The sequence below is a fragment of the Sphaeramia orbicularis genome, chromosome 3, assembly GCF_902148855.1.
Source record: "Sphaeramia orbicularis chromosome 3, fSphaOr1.1, whole genome shotgun sequence".
Classification (NCBI taxonomy): domain Eukaryota; kingdom Metazoa; phylum Chordata; class Actinopteri; order Kurtiformes; family Apogonidae; genus Sphaeramia; species Sphaeramia orbicularis.
This window is the reverse complement of record NC_043959.1, coordinates 21,853,433-21,872,325: the sequence shown is the minus strand read 5'-3', so window position 1 is coordinate 21,872,325 and position 18,893 is coordinate 21,853,433. Positions and strand designations below refer to the sequence as shown.

Sequence of the window (18,893 nt, the reverse complement as noted above, 5' to 3'; positions counted from 1 at the left end):
GGCCAGTGGATGTATTTCTCTGTAAATATCTGTAGGCAGCTAGACAGTCCACAGCTCTCCAGTGAGTTTAGTTCAAAGTAAAACGGGAGTAGCCTGCGGTCGTGGACTGAAGTGGATCTGTCCTCTATGATCGGTCTGTACTGCCCTGTCAATCACGGCTCTGAGTCACAGTTTCCAGTGGGGACGGGGGGAGGGGAATGAGCCGAGACACAGCTCTGTTTTAAAGCCCTAGTGGGCATGTGTGAAAGCAGCTGTGGATGTTCTTTAAATTAAATGTCCATACGGAGGGACATTAGATGGACGTGTTCAGCAGCAGACGTTACAGCCACTACAACGGACGCAAATGAGAAAGAATGTGAATGCCGCAGAGTTCCACACATGTCCATCATGTCAGAATTACAAGTTTCACCCCAGCAGGTTTCTCCAGCGAATGACTCTAATGAAAGGTTAGAACTGGACAGTTTACATGAAAACAATAAGAAATCTGCTGTGTGTTTACATGATCCAAAGCATTTCATCAAAACACAACTTCTTAACATGTATTTATCTGCTTTGAAGAATCGTTTTTTGTGGAAATAAACTGCCCAACAAAAAAAAAGAAAAAAAAAAGTCATATTCACAGTATTCACTTTGACAGTCTTTCGTTTTCACTTTGGGCAGTGTATAACGGAACAAGAACTTTCCCAAATATTTGCAGTGGCACATCTGAGAACAACTCTTTTCAATAATGAGGTGTTCAGATTCCTTAAACGTGTTAAATCTCCAACAAAAATACTTTATCAACCACAAACCAATGGTTCTTTTCTTTCTGTTTTGTCACCGCCATGTTTTAGCCTGGCATCACAACAACTATTCTCAAACCAGAACTAATCTGCAACATCTTTGTTCAAACCAATAACATTGGATTCCACATTGGACTTACATCCAACTACATAAATAACACATAAATTAACCCTTTACCTGCCAAAGTTGTAATATTGTGACATGCAACATAACTAGCTGAAACCAACCATCATAGCTCCAGATAGAGTTCCAAATCTTGTTTCCACTTCGAACCAATAGATGGTGGACATGTGCCCCTTCAATCCTAACACCATTTCAGGCCGTCTTTCCAATCAAAGTGTAGAAGAAAATCCAGATTAAAGGCCTGTGAGCTGGTTTAGTAAGTAAAGTTTATTTAGTTTTAGTTTGGATAGATAAGCACACATTTGTCTACTCTTTACTTTATACTAATGTTAAAGTTGATTTATTTTATAGATTAGATTAAAAAAAAAAAACACAAAGAAAACTTCCATGTAAATATGTTCAAAGTAAAATTTTACCAAAAAGTTACACAATCCAATAAGGCTGCCAACTTGTGATGTCATAATATGCAAATTGGATGAGTAACTTTACTCCCATCATAAACTTTGGGTCAAACCCCAAATTTTTCTCATTTACTGTATGACTTTATCTCTAACCACTTCCAAGATACAGCTGTTTGAAATCTTTATATCAAAATTTACTTTGTTTAAAAAACTGGCGCCTATAGGATTACTCGAGTGCTTCCCAACCTTTTATGGCTCATGACCCCATTTTAATATCACAAATTTCTGGTGACCCCAGACATTCAAAATGGAGACTTTTTATGTTAAAACTAATTTGTTTTTGATCATGTAACGTTTTGCTATACTATGTTGCAAATAAATGTTAATTTTAGACAATATTTAGTCTATATAATGTATATTATTATGGATGGAGGCAGAAAAGCCAGGTGTAGATTACTGCACAAAGTGAGAATTTGATTTTCCTTGGTCAGGATATGTACAGTCAGTCCAGCTTGGATTTACAAGGCTGACAATTAATACTGAACGAACAAGAACTCAAATTATGAATTATGACAGAGCTGCAGCATCTGAAACTGACCACAATGAAAAAAGGATTCTGTTGGGTTTCTGTAAATTGGCTTAGAGTCTGGTTTTGACCAACTCTATATATAAAGTGTCATGAGATAACTTTTTTGTTGTGATCTGACGCTATATAAATAAAATTTGACTGACTGAGTGATTTGATTGGTTTTCCCCTGTAAGTCGCTTTGGAAAAAAGCGTCTGCAAAATGCATAAACATAACAAACATAAACATAACAATGAACATTTGACAGATAAACAGTACCACAGTGCTTCAGTTTCAGCTTCACAGTTTGTCATGTCTTTTATGGATTGGTTTTTTCTCGGTCAACTCACCCTATATGTTTTATTAGTAAATTGGGACATTTAGGCTATATAATGTATATAATGCACCTTTTTGGTGTCTGCTTCTCAGTTTGGAGATGTCTTAGCGGGGCCAGGTGGGCAAAAAAATCTCTCCATTCTCTATTTCGGTCTGGTTTTCTGACTGCAATTTTGTCCGGGCAGGTTGAAGCATAGTAACACATGTGGTCACATGATCCGTTCAAGATATGCCCTCTCAGATATTATATCCTGCTTTTAATCTGAATTTGATTTTTATTAAGAAGAGTGTGTGGTGTTTTAATTATGAAAAATATATTAAATCATTCTAAAAAAAATTTTATTTGTAATTTTTTTTTTTCCAATTACTAAAAATTTCAGGTGACCCCATCTGTTGAAAAACTAGGTTACTCTAAACTCTTTTTTTTCCATAAAAATCCTGCAGAGTATGCCTTCAAGTCTTCACCAAAATTTCCATCTGGTTCGGCCTCAACTCATGTGTTCAGTTCATGCCCAAGACCTTAGAGTTTAATGATGGAGGCGCCACCACAGGAAAAACCTCCATGTTAGCGTTGAGTTCTGGGATGACAACCCTCCATCGACGAGTTACGAGGGTCATTGAACGTCTGATATGCATGAAATTCATGTGAATCATACGTTATGTCCGTCACCGCCACCAGAGGCCTGACATCCTCCCACAGCTGGAGGAGAAACAGGGCTGAGTGATGACACCGACACCTCACTGAGCACAGCATCACAGCAACGAGGTCAAAATTTCACTTCAGGTGACAGGAAACATCTTGAAACTAAACGCTGCACCGTTACCGTTACCCCTCCTCCTCACAACACACATTTTAGACGCTCTGCGGTGGCGCTGGCACTGATGTCAGCCTACAGTCGAGTACAGTCGTGTTCGGTCTGACAGGAAGGCACCACAAGGAGGACGGCGTTCAGCTGACTGACAGACACACAGACAGCTCGGCTGACGCTTGACTGAAAAACGACAACCAGATTGACGTTGGCGGGGAATAAAGTACTAGAAATGACTCCCGGGGTGCTCTGCCATCTCGAAAAAAAAAAAAAAAAAAGTTAATGACGGCGCTCTGCCACAAACAAGACCGAGCAACCTTTAAAAGGCCTCGCTCTGAAACAAAAAAAAGAAATCTGGAGTCAGTTCACAATTAGGGAGATGAATAATTGATTTGGCTCTTGTTCTACTTCAAATGAAGTCACCGAGTGCCCTTCACCGCAGGCGTTCAGCCGAATACCAAACGAACCTGAGACTGGAGAAGACCTTCAGGGACAGATTTGAATGAAACAGAAATTTAAAAACATAACAGTTTCAGGAAGCTGCACTAGTGGAATGTAACGCAGTACTTTTACTCCAATACTGATAGAAATACTCATGAGATACTACTTACTCTTAAAGGGGTCACATTTTGCTAAATCCACTTTTATTAGTCTTTGGTTCATTTATTTGTGTATTTGGACCCTAACAGTTCATAAAGTTTGAATTTGAACCCTCCAGGTGCTGCAAAGCTATCTTTATATTCATTTTGTAAAAAAAATCCAGTGGAGTTCTACAACCTGTTTTAATTCCTGCTTAATTTGTTACGTCTATAATTAGTTACGTCACCACATTTGCACATATAAGGTCCAGACTTCTGATGAACGTTTCTCTGAGTACGACATAACTGTTTGGCAGCAGCAGCGGTTGTAGTAAAAACTGAAAATATGTCCAAACTTCGAGCTGGTCACCTAAAATGTTCAGTTGTTGGTTGAACGGTACAGAGCAGCACAGCCAACAACCTGGAGGGGGCGGGGCCTGAAGTGACTCAAGTGCATTTAAAGGGCCAGCGCTCAAAACTACCTTCCTGGTGTCATTACTCAGAAATAGGGTTGAAGATGGACCTGTGGAGTTGAATTAATGAAGAATTCAGACCCAAGCAGAGCATTTACAGTTTATGTAGACCACAGGGAAATGTTTGAAAATGCAGAATTCCATTTAAAAAAAAAAAAAAAAAAAAAAAAAAGCAAATATCACTCCTTTAAGACTTCTTAGTTCCAAGTAAATCCAAATTCAATCCAAATGTATGTTATTTTTTTCCTATTTACCAAGTTCCAAAGTTTATAAATGAAGAATCACAAAGACAAAATTAATCAATGACACCTCATATGAAAGGTAAGAACCTCTAATTTAACTCTTTATTGGGCTAGTGACTACTTTTGGTCATTTTCACTTACATTACAAGATAGTGACAGCAACAGTTCCAGTGAGGACAGTGAGTCAACCATCTCAGGTCCAATGTGGTCTACAGGGTCTGTAAGGTCCACCTCTGTTCTAAAATACATGTTCCTTTCATATTACATGTGTTTTTCTTGTATTTTTTATATTTACTTTTGGATTTTTTTTTTGTCACTTATGGGCAAGGAACCAAATATGGTAACTTCACTGACCTTGATTTTCTACATTCTAAAATTTTTTTCTTTAAATTTCACAAAAGTAATACTTTCTTGTTAGATCCTCCGATGCCACACTAAGGTTGAAATCTGGAATTTCAGAGTATCTCTGTAAGTGCCTTATAAAGGGTTGAGAAAATGAAAATACTTTTTAGTATGTGGCTAAAATACAACATGAACTACATAGTATTAAATTTACCTAAAGTCTTTTTCCTTTGTTTTTGTTTTTTTTTGATGGCGTTGACCAGTCATGTGACCTCATGATGCAAAACGTGTGGGAAGTCCTGTTAGCTTCGTTCACTGTCCAGGTGATTCTTTCACTATGTTTTAGTGTTCAGGAATACTGTAAAATACATTTAGACTCACTTCCAATCTTTTGTAATATGTGGCTAAAATACAACCTGAACTACATCAGGTTAAATTTAGCAGAAAAGTCTTTTTCCTTTTTTTTTTACCCATTTTTGTATGGGAATCTAAGCTTTCTAACAAGGTATAACATGTCTGTACTGAAAAACATTTTATTGGTTTCAACCTTTTTATTCGTTAACCCTAAAATAACTGTAAGTATTTTCATTATTCAATGTTGTAGAGGATGACAGTGTTTCTACAGTAACTACGGAGTCTCTGAACATCCAAATGGGTCATAGCTGATGACCTTGAAAAGATGAATAACTGTATTTTATACCAATTATTGACATGGATGGATAGGATTAGTGAACTGGAAAATGACATAACTTTTCATTACAAAGATATTGCAAGAAAACAACCACAACGGGTCATTTTTGACCCACTTATGCATCTAAGGGTTAAAGCAAATACTCGTGAAATGGTCCATTCTATACTCTTACTTTAGGTATTTTATATACATGATGATGCTAATCCATTTGTACCAGGTTTTGGATCCAGGAATATTACTTCTATCAAAGTATTTCATAATATGTACTATTATTTCAATAAAAGATCAGAGTATTTCTTCTATCACTACTACATAAATAATCATCTTTACCAGAATAAAACACTACCCTTCTTTGTTTTGAGTGGAGAATAAGTTCAGATATAGACCTTTTCCAACTGCCTGTCACCCAGGTATTAAAACAGCTGCTCAGCTCCATCATGAAGGCTCTATCGACGATGAACATATGAACAGGACACGTTAAGAGCTAAACTCTGACTTAACTACAGATCATGTGAAAATTCCATTCAGCAGGATCCACCTACTGTATCATTACACAGACTGATCCCACATTAATCCAGGAAGATGGAGTTGAGCAGTGCCTTCGAACAAAGCCTGTGGCATGGAATACATAATCAGCTACGACTGTTTAGTACTTAGAGAAGTACGGAGACACACATTAATACTGTACATGACATTTACACACACACAAAAGAAGTATGACATGAGTACAAGTATTCAGAGTAACAAAAATACTCCACTACAAGTTAAAGTTTTGGATTATGAATCATTTTATTAAAAGCCCTGAGCCAAATGTAGTAAAAGCATAAAACATTATGAGCAGTTGTAAAGTTAAATGTCATATTTTATAGATTAGTGGTGGTTTAACCTAAAGAAAGCATCATATTCAATAAGATCATGTTTGTTGGGTCATTGAGAACGTTTACATGACCAGAAAAATCCAATGACTGGGAGTAATCCGATAATTAATAATCAGATGCGAGGCGTTTACATGCACTTCAGAAATACGATAATAAAAAAAACCCTGGTTTACATGTTTCAGTCCTTTATTTGATTTCTTTTGGAGTACATACATACATTATGACATAAGACATGTACTTCCTGTCATTTTCAGAACATCCGGTCTTGTCTTGTTGCCCCTGGCAACGCCCACAGTGTCAGTGTTAGCTGTCCTACTGTGGAAGTTAATAAGACTACAGAATAGGTTACATATTGCTGTTATCCTTCATTTCATTTCATTGTTTGTTTACCTTTTTCCTTAGGATCACAGTGTCGCTGCGTAACTTCTGTTTATATATATATATATATATATATATATATATATATATATATATATATATATATATATATATTTTTTTTTTTTTTTTTTTACCACATGCACAGATGTATAAAAAAAAAAAAAAAAAAAAAATTAGTCAGATTAACCTGTATACATGAGTGAAGACAGCGGAATAGTGGTGAGAAATCTAGGTGTGTTAATCCAATTCCTCATAATCAGATTACCGCCGTTATCGGATAAAGACCATCAGATTATCCTGTTTACATGATCACTGCAACAATTTGATAACCCCAGAAATCAGATAATGATCAGAGTATTGGTGTGTATGTAAATGGGCTCATTGTTACTGTTTTTATAAATTCAGACTAAGGCTCAATGTTGGTTCCAAGTAGGAATTACAAGAGCCGGAGGTGAAAGAAAACAGTGTAGTTCTTTCAGTTGTCTATATCAGGACAAAGGATCATTAATTAATCAACTACTCAAATTTCATTTACATATCGCAAATCATAACAAAAGTTCTCATGACACGTCACATATAGAGCTGGTCAAAACCAGACTCTTAAGCCAAAAACCCCATTAATTTGTAAAGCCTTCAATCCTAAGATTCTAATATAAGTTTTCCTCAGATTTTAACCCTCAAAAATCTAAATAGCAGCCAATGACCAGAACCATCTACTGAGCTGGACTGTTTAATACCTGTTGGTCCACTAATCCTATTAATACATGGAAATAATTGGCGTAAAATACAGTTTGTCATCTTTTCATGGTCATCAGATACGATCCATTTGGACGTTCAGGGGCTCTGTGGTTACCGTGGAAACACCATCATCTTCTACAACATTGACTCACCAGTAAAACCAATGGAGTTGGATCAATGACAGTGGTTATAGATGGTAGTTTATATGTTCAGTTAGTTATAGATTTTGTTGAAATAGTGACTTTTCTTCAGTTTTCTGTTTTGATACAATAACCTTTGAATCTTGAATTTTTATGAACATCTGCATGATAACTGGTTTTTATTGAATAATGCAGATACAGAGACTATTTTTTTAAATACAAATTTTATAGTACACAGAAAAAATTTACCAAAAAACAGACTATAACAGAAATCTAGATACAACCTTTAGACAAGTAAAATACAAACAAGTTTAGGGCAAATTAAGCAAAAAAAAAAAAGTCAAAATAAGCATATATAAGATTACATAGGTTCAAGGTTTTCTTTAACATAAACATCTAATTTTTTGAACGCTTGTCAGCAGTGAGTCTTAATGAGGAGGTCAGTCTTTCCATGTCATAAATTTCATTCCTAACATGTGTCCAGTCCATCAACAAAAGATATCGGTCAGATTTCCTCATCTCGTGTACAGGTCACCCAAGTAATTTACAATAAAATCAAATAGTAAGGACATTCTTATTATGTTGTTGATTTCCTTTATCAAATACAGAGACTATTATGATAAATGTTGATAACACTTAAGTTCACTTAGTAAAGGTTAAATATAGAAAATTAACTCACTGCCGAAACAGTTCTATGTCTATAAGGGTTAACTTATCCCATGTTACATGAGCCAGACCTGTTACAGAGTCTGACTGTTCGAAACAAATGAGTCCGATCCACAAAGACAAAGTTACACGTCAGACAAAGTCAAAGACGTTCCTTCACAGATAAATAACTAAATCTCTGCAGTTTGTGCTGAGTCTTCAAGTGTCTCTGGAACAGAAACAACCCAGTGGAACATGCTGTCTGACTCAGGTGAGTTCCCATCAGCCCAGTCAGATAAACAATGGTGTTCAACTGCCCCCTAGTGGTCACAAGTATGTTGTACGGCAGTGATGGTTATACTGACTGGGTTCTCTACAGCAGAGAACTTTAAAATACTGAACAGAGTGGAATTTACTCATTTACATAGTGCAGTGTGCTTGCAGTTTCAGCTCTGGTTATCTTAGTTTCTGTAGCAGTTAAGTGTACCACCCCAACTGACTGAATAACCACCTGTACAATAATCATTACCCATGCCTTTTATTTTTTAGTTTTACCTTTAATACCTGTATATATCCTTATATGTTGTACATATTTATCTGCCGTATAGTTAGCTTTCATACATTTTAGTAGTATTTCTATATTTTATCTTTGTAGTTGTTGTATATTGCCAATATTTTTCAGTATTTGTGATACTTTTTATCATCTTTTGCACTTTGGGTTCACTGCTAAACAGATTTCCATTGTTCCTGTAACAATGACATAGATCTATTCTATTCTAAATCCTACTAAAAACAATAACATCCATAGCGGGACACACATCAACAAATAAAACAATTTACATTTTACCTGAAAACTTGGTCAGCAGGGCACGAGATCATCTGGCAAATATTCAAAAAAGTTCTACTTTTCAAGGTCAAGGTCAACTATAATTCCAGAGGGGCAATTTGTTCTACAGCCAGCAGTATCACACAGACAACAAACCCACAATAAATACAATAAATGGTCAAATAAAACAATAGCACCAACATTACAAAGAGTTATTCAGCAGAACAATGGTTGCCGGAACCAAAGAATTCCTCATTCTATTGGTCCTACATTTAGGAACGCTGTATCTGCGACCTGATGGAAGCAACCTGAACTCATCGTACAGGAGATGACTGGGATCATCCAGGACTGACTGAGCCTTCTTCAGAGTCCGCCTCTGGTACAACACAGTCAGGTCAGTGTGGTGCCGGCAATTCTGCTGCACACTTTAGTGATGCCCTGCAACCTGTTCCTGTTTTAAGAGTAAGCAGCCCATACCAGCTGATCAAAGAAAAGGTCAGCACAGATTCAATAAAAAGAGAATAAAACATTTTCTTAAGTGTTATCCCCTTTGAAACTGCAAAGCTTACGGTAAAAATACATCCTCTGATGAGCTTTTTTACATACAGCATCCACCTGAGACTCGAATGTTAGCCTGTGGTCCAGCACCGATCCAAGATATTTATACTGCTGAACCACCTCAACAGCCTGGCCATTAATGATGACCGGACAGAAGACTCTTAGTGATATTTGGCAAGTATGGTTAATTAAGAGCAGTGCCCTCTGGTGGATTGACTAAGAAATGCTCATTCCAATGCATTAAGTCAGTAGCAGCACTTTGTTATAGCCAGACTAATGATGACAATTAAGCACATTTTCAAAAGGATCCAAGAACTGTAATGGTATTAACTACTCATATCAGTACTCTGTATCAGCAAGTACTTAAATGTAAGTACTTTTATTCTGTCTGGAAAAAAGTGGTATCGGTGCATCTCTAATTTACAGCAATCCAGCATTTTACGATCCACAAAATGGAGATTTTTGCAAAGGTTGCCAAAGTGTAAATGGTACAAAATATGGGCACTTTACAGACAAAACTGCATCTGATGAAGTGGACTCAGTCATGTTGCAATGTGGGTTTGACTAATAAGACCAAGTTAAACATGTTTCCACCAACATGACGTGGGTCTGAATGAGGGAAAAGGCACCCGAGGCAGAAGACGACACTCTGCTACTATAGACCTGAGTACATTGGAGATGAATTTAAAAAGAGCCTGATATTTTTTTCTTTTTAAAACCAAGATAAATGTAGAAACCCCCGGGTCTGACATTGACACAGAGTCGATAAGACCCGAGACTGCGGTCTTGACAACCCCACAGAGAGCAGGCAGATATTTAAGACGAACAGCGCTGATGCAAGAATGCCACAGATCGTGTAATCTGCCAACGCTGTGAACTCATTCCTCCAAAGAACAAACTGCATCTAAAGCCATTACTGTGATAAATGAGCATTCACACTCAGGATTACTCAACAGCTGCAGGTGACTCCAAATATGATTAATATGTACAGATGGAATAAGAAGTGTTAAAAAAAAAAAGTTTGCATGTTTTTGCGCCGGTGATACGACGTTTGTCATCGTCAGAGCCCAGCCGTCTTCATGAGGTCAAAGGTCGTCGCTGTTTAAGTAGAAAACTATCAAAAAACGAGGCCACAGGTTTACAATTAAAACTTTATTGATTCATTTAAGACGATTTTAACAGATACAGAAAAAAGTTCAAGCCTCAAACAAATGTGTTTCATGGACCCCAGTATTCCACTAATGTAACAGGCCAATTAGAATAAAAACACTGTATCCACGTCTGAGCAGAAAGAATCGAACACAACCACAGGTGGGGGAAACTTAAGGATGGTACAGCTGTGAGCAATTCAAATGTACAGCTTTAAAGCGTCTGTTTAATTTCAGACCATCCATTCACATAAACAGTCCGACAGGCCTCACAGTTAGTGTTGAACCAGTCTGACCCCTTAGATGCACCAGTGTCTGCACCCACCATTCTTCCATAAATGAGTCAAATATGACCCGTGTTAAAATCAATGTGTTTTTATGTCACTTTCGTCACTTTGTCATGTTGAAAATAATTTGTAATATATTTTGGTCCATAAAAGAATGATTTCAAGTTTGATTTTTTTTAAACAATTGTAAAATATCTTTCAAATATTCTGACAATTTTAAAAGCAAAGTATATATAGTATACATTATATAGTGTATAACAGCAATAGAACAATATCAACATCCATTTAGTGAGTCCTTTGGTTTTGCTGTAGAATGAATCAAAAGGTTCAGGTTGACCCACCTAAGGAAGGTGTGAGTAGTAATACAAAAAATACAGTTAAAAAAAAAAAATTCTACAAAAGTTTAAAATGTAAATAATATATTTTTAAGGAATACCTGGAATATGAAACAACTTTTCATTGCAAAAAAAAAAAAAAAAAAAAACAGGCTCAAAGGGTAATTTTTGACCAACTTGTGCATCTAAGGTTTATCCACGTTTCAATCCACTAATGTTCCATTTGTCCATGAATAGTGTTTGTGTTACTGCTGCTGAAGCTCATACCTGAACCCTCCACCCATGAATGACCGTTGAGTCTCCACTCATTCCCATCTGTTTGGATAAAATGATTGACACTGATTATAAAGACTAATTCTGTACCAAGACTTACAAAGGAAATATAGCAAATATGTTTTATTGTTTCTGTGGGGTTTTTAAGACCTTTGAGTGTCAGATGTAAGGATTAATTATCAATTTTAAGGACAATTAAGGACTTAATTGAGTACAACAGCATTTAATTGGATCATCTGACTCCGGTTGGCATAAATCTGCTGTTTCTGCTCATGTTTGTCCCATGTGGAAGTAAAACTAGGGTCCGAGGGGGAACACGAACATATGGGTGGAAAAACTCAACTGCTGTAGTTGCAGACATCAAAATCTTAATCTTAAAATATTGTAGCCTGTCAGTCACTTAATTCACCAAACAATACGGACAGAAATTAATCCTCTTCCCCCCAAGAGATTAGATTCTTCACAGCAGGTAGAACCACTTGACACATGTCAGAGAAGCTCTAATCGGTTTGGTGAATGGAAACGCAATATATATTAAGACGTAGTTACGATGAAATATCTAATCAGACAGAGGTACCGTCCAAGTAACCACAGCTACTGAATATGCACAACCCCTAGGAAACATGATGGAATTGTTTAATTTTTTTGCAGAAAAAATATTATTTTGTCAACATTCTAGCTTTAAAACAGATTAAAAAAATGTAATTGTTGTAGTCAATCATAATTGCTTTTTTGATCAAGCAGAGGAAAATATTATGGAATCATGAAGAAAAACAAAAATACTCTACACTAATGGTCCTTTACTGAACCACCTGACAAATCGTGTGTTTCATCAACCCAGCAGCTGATGTTAGATCAGCTCTACGTGGCGATTGTATAAGTTTTGCCAGTGGTTGCAGATGTTCTATACATTAAACAACAGACGGTAGATACTCCTGTGTTTTCCACAAATTACACAAGGAAAAAAAAAAAAGAAGCACACCAGTCATCCAAGCAGCTGAACTGGGTCGTACATCATTTGTAATTTTGTCTATTTTTTAAACCAACACCTTCAGGTTAAACCAGGTGTCACTGATTTGTTTCGTTTCATGGTGTGTTCATGTCTGTACATCAGAGCGCTGTTGTTTTATATTCATGGTGATGACGTTGTAAAACACTATGGGATTAATGTCAGTGCAAGTTTTGTCTGATTTTAACTGGATCTGATGTAGGTAAATGACCAGAGGCCTTGAATTGACTACTGTTGGCTGAAAGTGGAAACTGATCTCACCCGTTTAATTCTCTGTAGATTTGTTTTAGCAGCAGAGACAGGATTCAGGTCACAGCCAAAGGAAACACCGGTCTACGGAGAAAATGTGTCCTCAGTTAAAACAAACACACAGTCGAACATCCACAGACTGAAACATCTACTGAGAACATTTTATTCAATAGCTCAGCCTGAGGTTTTGTGAACATACTTTGTGTTATAGCTGTTGTGGTGGAGGGTCATTTCAGGACGAGGGGGGTGTCAAACTGCAGTGTCTCTGGGACACGTCGTTGGTTCAGCAGGTGGAGCAACAGGATGAACTCTGCTTAGGGACAAAAGAACAGACAGAAAGAGGACAGGAGGAATTTAAGAGGCTGTGATGAAGTAATCGGGTCAGAAGAGAGAAAGGAGGCGGCAAAAAAGCGCTACAGTGGGCAATTCTGTTCTGAATGTATGTTATCAAGTGGGCCACTCGACATGTTCAATGGACTCAAAATGGGTCAGTGGTGACCAGAGGAAACACCAGGTCCAGCAACCTGGTGGAGGATGTTCTAGACCACAGGTGTCAGACACAGGGTTCCAACAGGTTTCTACAAGTTAAATTTAAAACTACTTAGAACAGAATTTAAAGCCCATTTCACAGCCATTCTGGAAAAATTCATTACTCCTAGAATGTAGGAAAACTCGTGTAAACCAGGTGTAGAATGATCTTTTCTCCAACCAGGAATTTTTAAATAAATTATTATTAAACATTTCCTCATGCTCACTTTTCACTTGTGAGCCATTGGTTAAAGTTCCCAAAGTCTGCTTTGTTGGCTAACGGATGCACGTGTGTTGGGCTGAATGTTCTGTGGTCATTTCTGCAAAGTTAGTGATAATTGGTTCCTAATTTGAATATAAATGAGATTAGGCACCAACAGTCTGAGGACTGGAATCATGGCGTAGGACTGCATAAGCAGTGGCTTCTTCTTACTCCCTTTCAGGCACAACAGTTGTTCCATTTTCTATTTTTGTGTTCTTTTGGTTTTTTCCCCCCTATGTTTTGTATTATGTTTGTGTCTGAAATAAACTAAACTAAATTGTCGGGTTGGAACAGGTGGAGCTGAGTCGACTACCATTAGTTTCTTTGCAGCTTGGACATTTAGACATTTAAAACACAATACAGCGAACTTAAGACCTACCATATCAAACTGAATACTTTTTAAAGACTATTTTAAAAAGGTATTAAATGCAGATTTGTAAATTCCAGACTTAAGACTTAAAGTCCCCGTGGGAACCCTGCAAACATGTTTTATACCAGGTGTCATTCAACACCTCTCTAATTGTTTGTGCTGCTTCTGGTCATGGGGTCAGAGGTCACAATAAATAGTGACTTTAACCTTTACAACATCTTTAGTGCAGTTTTTTGTGTGTAAATATCTTCCTTATTTTCTTGTGTAAAAAAAGAAGAATGAGAATACGTATGATCATTACAACCCTGAAAATGAAAGATAAATATGGTTCTGAATACAAACTAAATGAAAAAATAAAGCAAGTAATTATTTTCTCAACTAGAATTTTACTACTTAACCAAACAGAAGAGGTTCATTAATACCATTTATGTACCAAACTGAAAAACAAAATCATTATCAGTCACAGTCTAGTTAATATTGTAATGATAATCAGCCCAAGTTAAAAGTCTAAAGATAAGAAAGTCATTAAAGCAGCATCATTTGTTTGTGATTTGGACACAAAAGTGCTGAAGGAGGAAGCTTTAGGTAGGAAGTTTCTCCTGTTCAACTAATTATCATGAAACATTTCCATTATATCTGTTGTTTATAATCAGTCATTTCCTGAAAACAGATTTTGTTCTTTTTCTTGAGGATGAGTCACCTGCTCTTCCAGTCGGGGTTGATGGAAAATGTTCCAGTAACTGAAGCCGAGAAAAACCATCATCCCTCTGAACACGTGCTTGAACTCTTCCATCTTCAGGCTGTAAAAGACAGAACAAATGGAGGTGATGAGCTCCAGCCTCTCTGAGTAGTGAGCTGCTGTTCTAATGTGTGTGTGTGTGTGTGTGTGGGGGGGGGGGGGGGGGGGGGGGTGACTCAGATGGCCCCTGTGCACAGTCAGTGTCACCACAGGTTATCAGGATGGGTTCACTGTGCCGCCGCAATCAGCAACCCGACTAATAGTGCAACTCATCACTGTCACAACCCAGTCCAGCCCCGAAAACTGATTTAGGACGTTGAATTTCAACCAAATTGATAGAAACAGGAACCAAAAAAAAGAAAAAAAAAAGTATCAAAATGTCTAAATGTCAAGATGCTCTCCATTAAAATCTAAAATAATATTTGAGATAGTGGTATCATACACCTTACTAGTGACACTGAATCATTAAAATTTGCAGGCTTTGTAACCCTTGTGCCTCTGATTTACTGCCCTCTACAGAACCTCAAGCCAAAAATGTACATGCACAAAGACTGCTATAAAAATCATACATCAATATTCTTTTCTGCATAAAGCTCTTAAATCACTTCAGCTCTGCTCGAAACAACAAAATGTTCTAGTTTTCAGGATTGCAACCCTTTAGATGCCAGTTTTAATATGTGATGCCATTTGTTTTTATGTATATATTAAAAAATAAATAAATAAATAAATATAATACATGGTGGAGGGATGCGGCATTGGTTTATAATCAATGTACTATACAGAAAATCTGTGTTTTTGTTGAAGAGTCGGTCTTTTTGTGTCTTTGCAAAAACTGCCTGTGTACAGTAGGCCCATAAGAGTAAGTGACATTAGGTAAAAAAAAAAAAAAAAGTATGCATAAAATAAAACATTCCTGCAGATATTCATGCCAAAAACTGTAGCAGACATAATGATCACAAAGAAAAAAAGACAAAAAAGTACAAAAATTGTCTGATTTGTTACCAGGGTTAAAAGTTGGAAATGTCTTTGGTTTTCACCACTTCAATAGAATGACCCAATTATATTTATAATAGCCGATTGGATTAATTTATCCATTACAGACACCAGTTAGCCTTTTATTCGTACAACAGACATATGGATCTAGAAAAGGGAGGCATTACCAGGAGATGAGGTGGAAAAAAAAAAACAAAACTTTCATTATGTGCATATTTCAAATGAACAGGCCAGTTTGTAACAGTATCCTGTACTTGAACAAACCTGGTCTCCATGACGTAGCAGCAGAGCATCCATCATCATCCTGGTTCCATAGAAGCAAATCTGCTTTCAGACCACATTCAAGACATTGGAGAAAAAACAGTTACTACAAAGTATCTTAGTGTAAATACAGAAAAATCTTAACTTGAAGGTTTTTTTTTACCCTGATTCTGACAATTCCTACAACTGTGGCTTCATTTCTTGAAACAGAAAATCCTTAGAATGCCAACTTACAAGAAGCTTGGTGGTTTCAGAATAACAGAGATACTTAATTCTGCAAATGTCAAACAATTTTCAATGAAAGGTGAAGACCGCATTTGTCTTAACATAAGTGGGACATTTCAGATCCTCAATAAGTAAAGCCAGGTCTAACATGTTAATAACATTCTAGAAGGGATATTGACTGAACATGGGGGCGGTGGGGTTGAGTCAGATGGCCCCTGTGCACGTCGCGTGTCCTCAGGCTGAGTCGGATTGGAGCGTCGATGCCACTGCAACCAACACTCCAACTGATTAGTGCAACTCATCACCCTCACACCCCACCGCCACTTTAACATCAAATGTACATTAACTGGACCGCGTTCATCTCACCTCAGTCACAGGATCCGAGTCAGCCGGTGTCACATCTTCTTCCAAAAGAGGCTAATGATGGAAAGTCTTCATACTGTAGATGCTTCATGAGTGAAGAAGCTATTCATGTTTGCAACACTCTATGTGTTCATGACAGGGTGAAGTCAAGATCCAATGTTGAACCTTGTGAAAAGAGAGATTAGTTTAAAAGGTCTCCAAAAGCACTAAATATGCATCAAAAGCCACGTGTACCATTAAGTAAATAAAGTATATACTAACATACCCTTTAGCCTCATTGCATAATTGTCCAAGTCACATTTTTGACCAAATTGTGATATCTGCGCAACTTTAACACTGCTGCTTCATTTTTTAATCACTGGCTATGACCTGGAAAAATATAGTATGAGGCTAATGATACAGTATAAACCAGATTTTACATACCATTATGAGGTTTAAGTGCAGCAAAATAACTATAAAAATCACTAAGGAGAGCATAAAAACCAAGTAAACTTCCTAATCTGGTGGGTGCAGTTGGTCCCTTTTCTTATAATGTCTTTATTATTTAAAAAAAAATGTATATAATTATTAGCTATAGAGTGTACATTTGTGTATGCAAATATTAGAATGATCCAAATTTATGTGATATCTTCAAAATAATAAAATGTACAATTTCCATCCAAGGGGGGTTTCAATCCCCACTACTAGTGCACCTAAACATGTTGGAATACAAACTGCAACAGCCTACAGAAAGCACCGCAAATAAAGCCAGTAGGCCAAGACTTACAGTAAATATATTCAATAAGAATTCACGAAAAACAGCAGAAATATCCCCATAAAGGTGTAGCTTGGCCACAACATACAGTTACTTTATAATTACATATGATAATATGAGCTCAAAATTGGTTTCATACTTCAATTTACTCTGGTATGGTTTGACTCTGCACTAATTACTTCTATTAGGACAAAGAACAAACTCTGTTCAGCACCTACCAGTGTCAAACCTGCTAATACTTAAAATATAAAAGCCGTTATCTTATCGTGTTGTATGATGTAAACCTCAGTGTGGAGAGCAGCTGTTAGCCAAGTAGTCAAACGTGCGCAAACATGTGGTCAATGGGGCGGTTTATACTTTTACAACGCCCTATAAACTGTCATAACACGCAGCTTTGTGACGTTTTTTAATAGATATTTGTGGCTTAACGTGTATTTATTTGCTTTCAACCATGTCAATGAATAACAGCTAGCTTAAACCTAAACGTGCGCTGCTTGTCTGTTAGCTAGGGTTAGCATAGCTTGTTAGCCAGGATGTTAACATGAAACATTTCGTACCGTCCAGAGATAAACGGTACTAACTAGCAGACAAGCATTCAGCCGCACTTACCGTAAACACAAAGTCATCTTCGTGTTGCATATTCGTGTAAATATTTTACTTTTCCGTTAGTTTTCTCGACGTTTCAGACACACTTTTCCTCTCGTGTTCAAACGGTGCGTCCTAAGAAGCGGCTCTGTGATTGGGTAGAATTCAGTGACGACACGGGCGCTCATTGGACAATTGAAACAGCGAAGACCAATTATAAGTTCCGTTTCTGTCATGTGACTCATCAGGACCTCAAGACGCTGGTTTTTACTTCAGTGTCTTTTTTTTTTTTTTTTTAATCAACTATTTTTACACCCAAACAACCACATATTAGCATTTATGTATTCTTATGTATTTATATTCAGATTAAGTCACAATATACACTTGAAAAAATGTAATTTCTGGGCTGAACTGTTGTTGAATTGTGACTGAATTTTGCTGAAGAAGCTTAAAAAAGGCATAAATATTGCTAAAGTGAAAATTAATGTTGAAGAAGGAGCTGAAATGGCTAAAAGTAGAAATATTAACAAAGGAAAAAACTTATGTTGAAATGGCTTAAAGCAGGAATACTGATCGAGAGAAAATTAAAGATGATAGGGTAGCTGAAATGGCAAAAAGCAGAAATATGGTGAAAGTGAAACATTAACCTGAAGGATGTGAAATGGCTGAAAAGGGACAGATGTAGTTTAAGTGGAACATCACTGAACCACTGCTGAACCATGGCCAAATTAAGCTGGAACAGCATATCTTAAATTAGAAAATACTGCTAAAATGAGGAAATAAAGTATAAGAAGATGAAATAGTTTGATTCAAAGAGCACTGTCAGAATGAAAAAAATAAAGCTGAAGAAGTTGAAATAGGTTCAAGTTGGAGAAAGTGAAAAAAGCTGAAGCTGATAAAGTTCATAGTAGTAAAGTCTGTCAGTGTTAAAAGATAATGTATAAGCTGAAATCAGCTCAGAGGAGAAAACTTTATGAAAGTAAAAAAAAACAACAACAATGTATG

The 18,893-nt window shown here is 36.8% G+C and overlaps 1 long non-coding RNA gene and 2 other non-coding genes across 3 annotated transcripts; all 3 read right to left on the bottom strand.

Moving 5' to 3' along the window:
- Positions 1-10,669: 10,669 nt before the first annotated feature.
- Positions 10,670-18,017, bottom strand: LOC115437248 (uncharacterized). Its single transcript, XR_003937925.1, has 6 exons — positions 17,913-18,017; positions 16,553-16,714; positions 15,965-16,024; positions 14,669-14,768; positions 13,008-13,118; positions 10,670-12,892 (listed from the first exon to the last, which is right to left on the bottom strand). It is a non-coding gene; the product is annotated as an uncharacterized LOC115437248 (long non-coding RNA).
- LOC115417324 (small nucleolar RNA SNORD67) lies at positions 14,878-14,990 on the bottom strand. The gene has a single exon (XR_003935121.1). It is a non-coding gene; the product is annotated as a small nucleolar RNA SNORD67 (small nucleolar RNA).
- LOC115417322 (small nucleolar RNA SNORD67) lies at positions 16,385-16,498 on the bottom strand. Its single transcript, XR_003935120.1, has one exon. It is a non-coding gene; the product is annotated as a small nucleolar RNA SNORD67 (small nucleolar RNA).
- Positions 18,018-18,893: the final 876 nt, after the last annotated feature.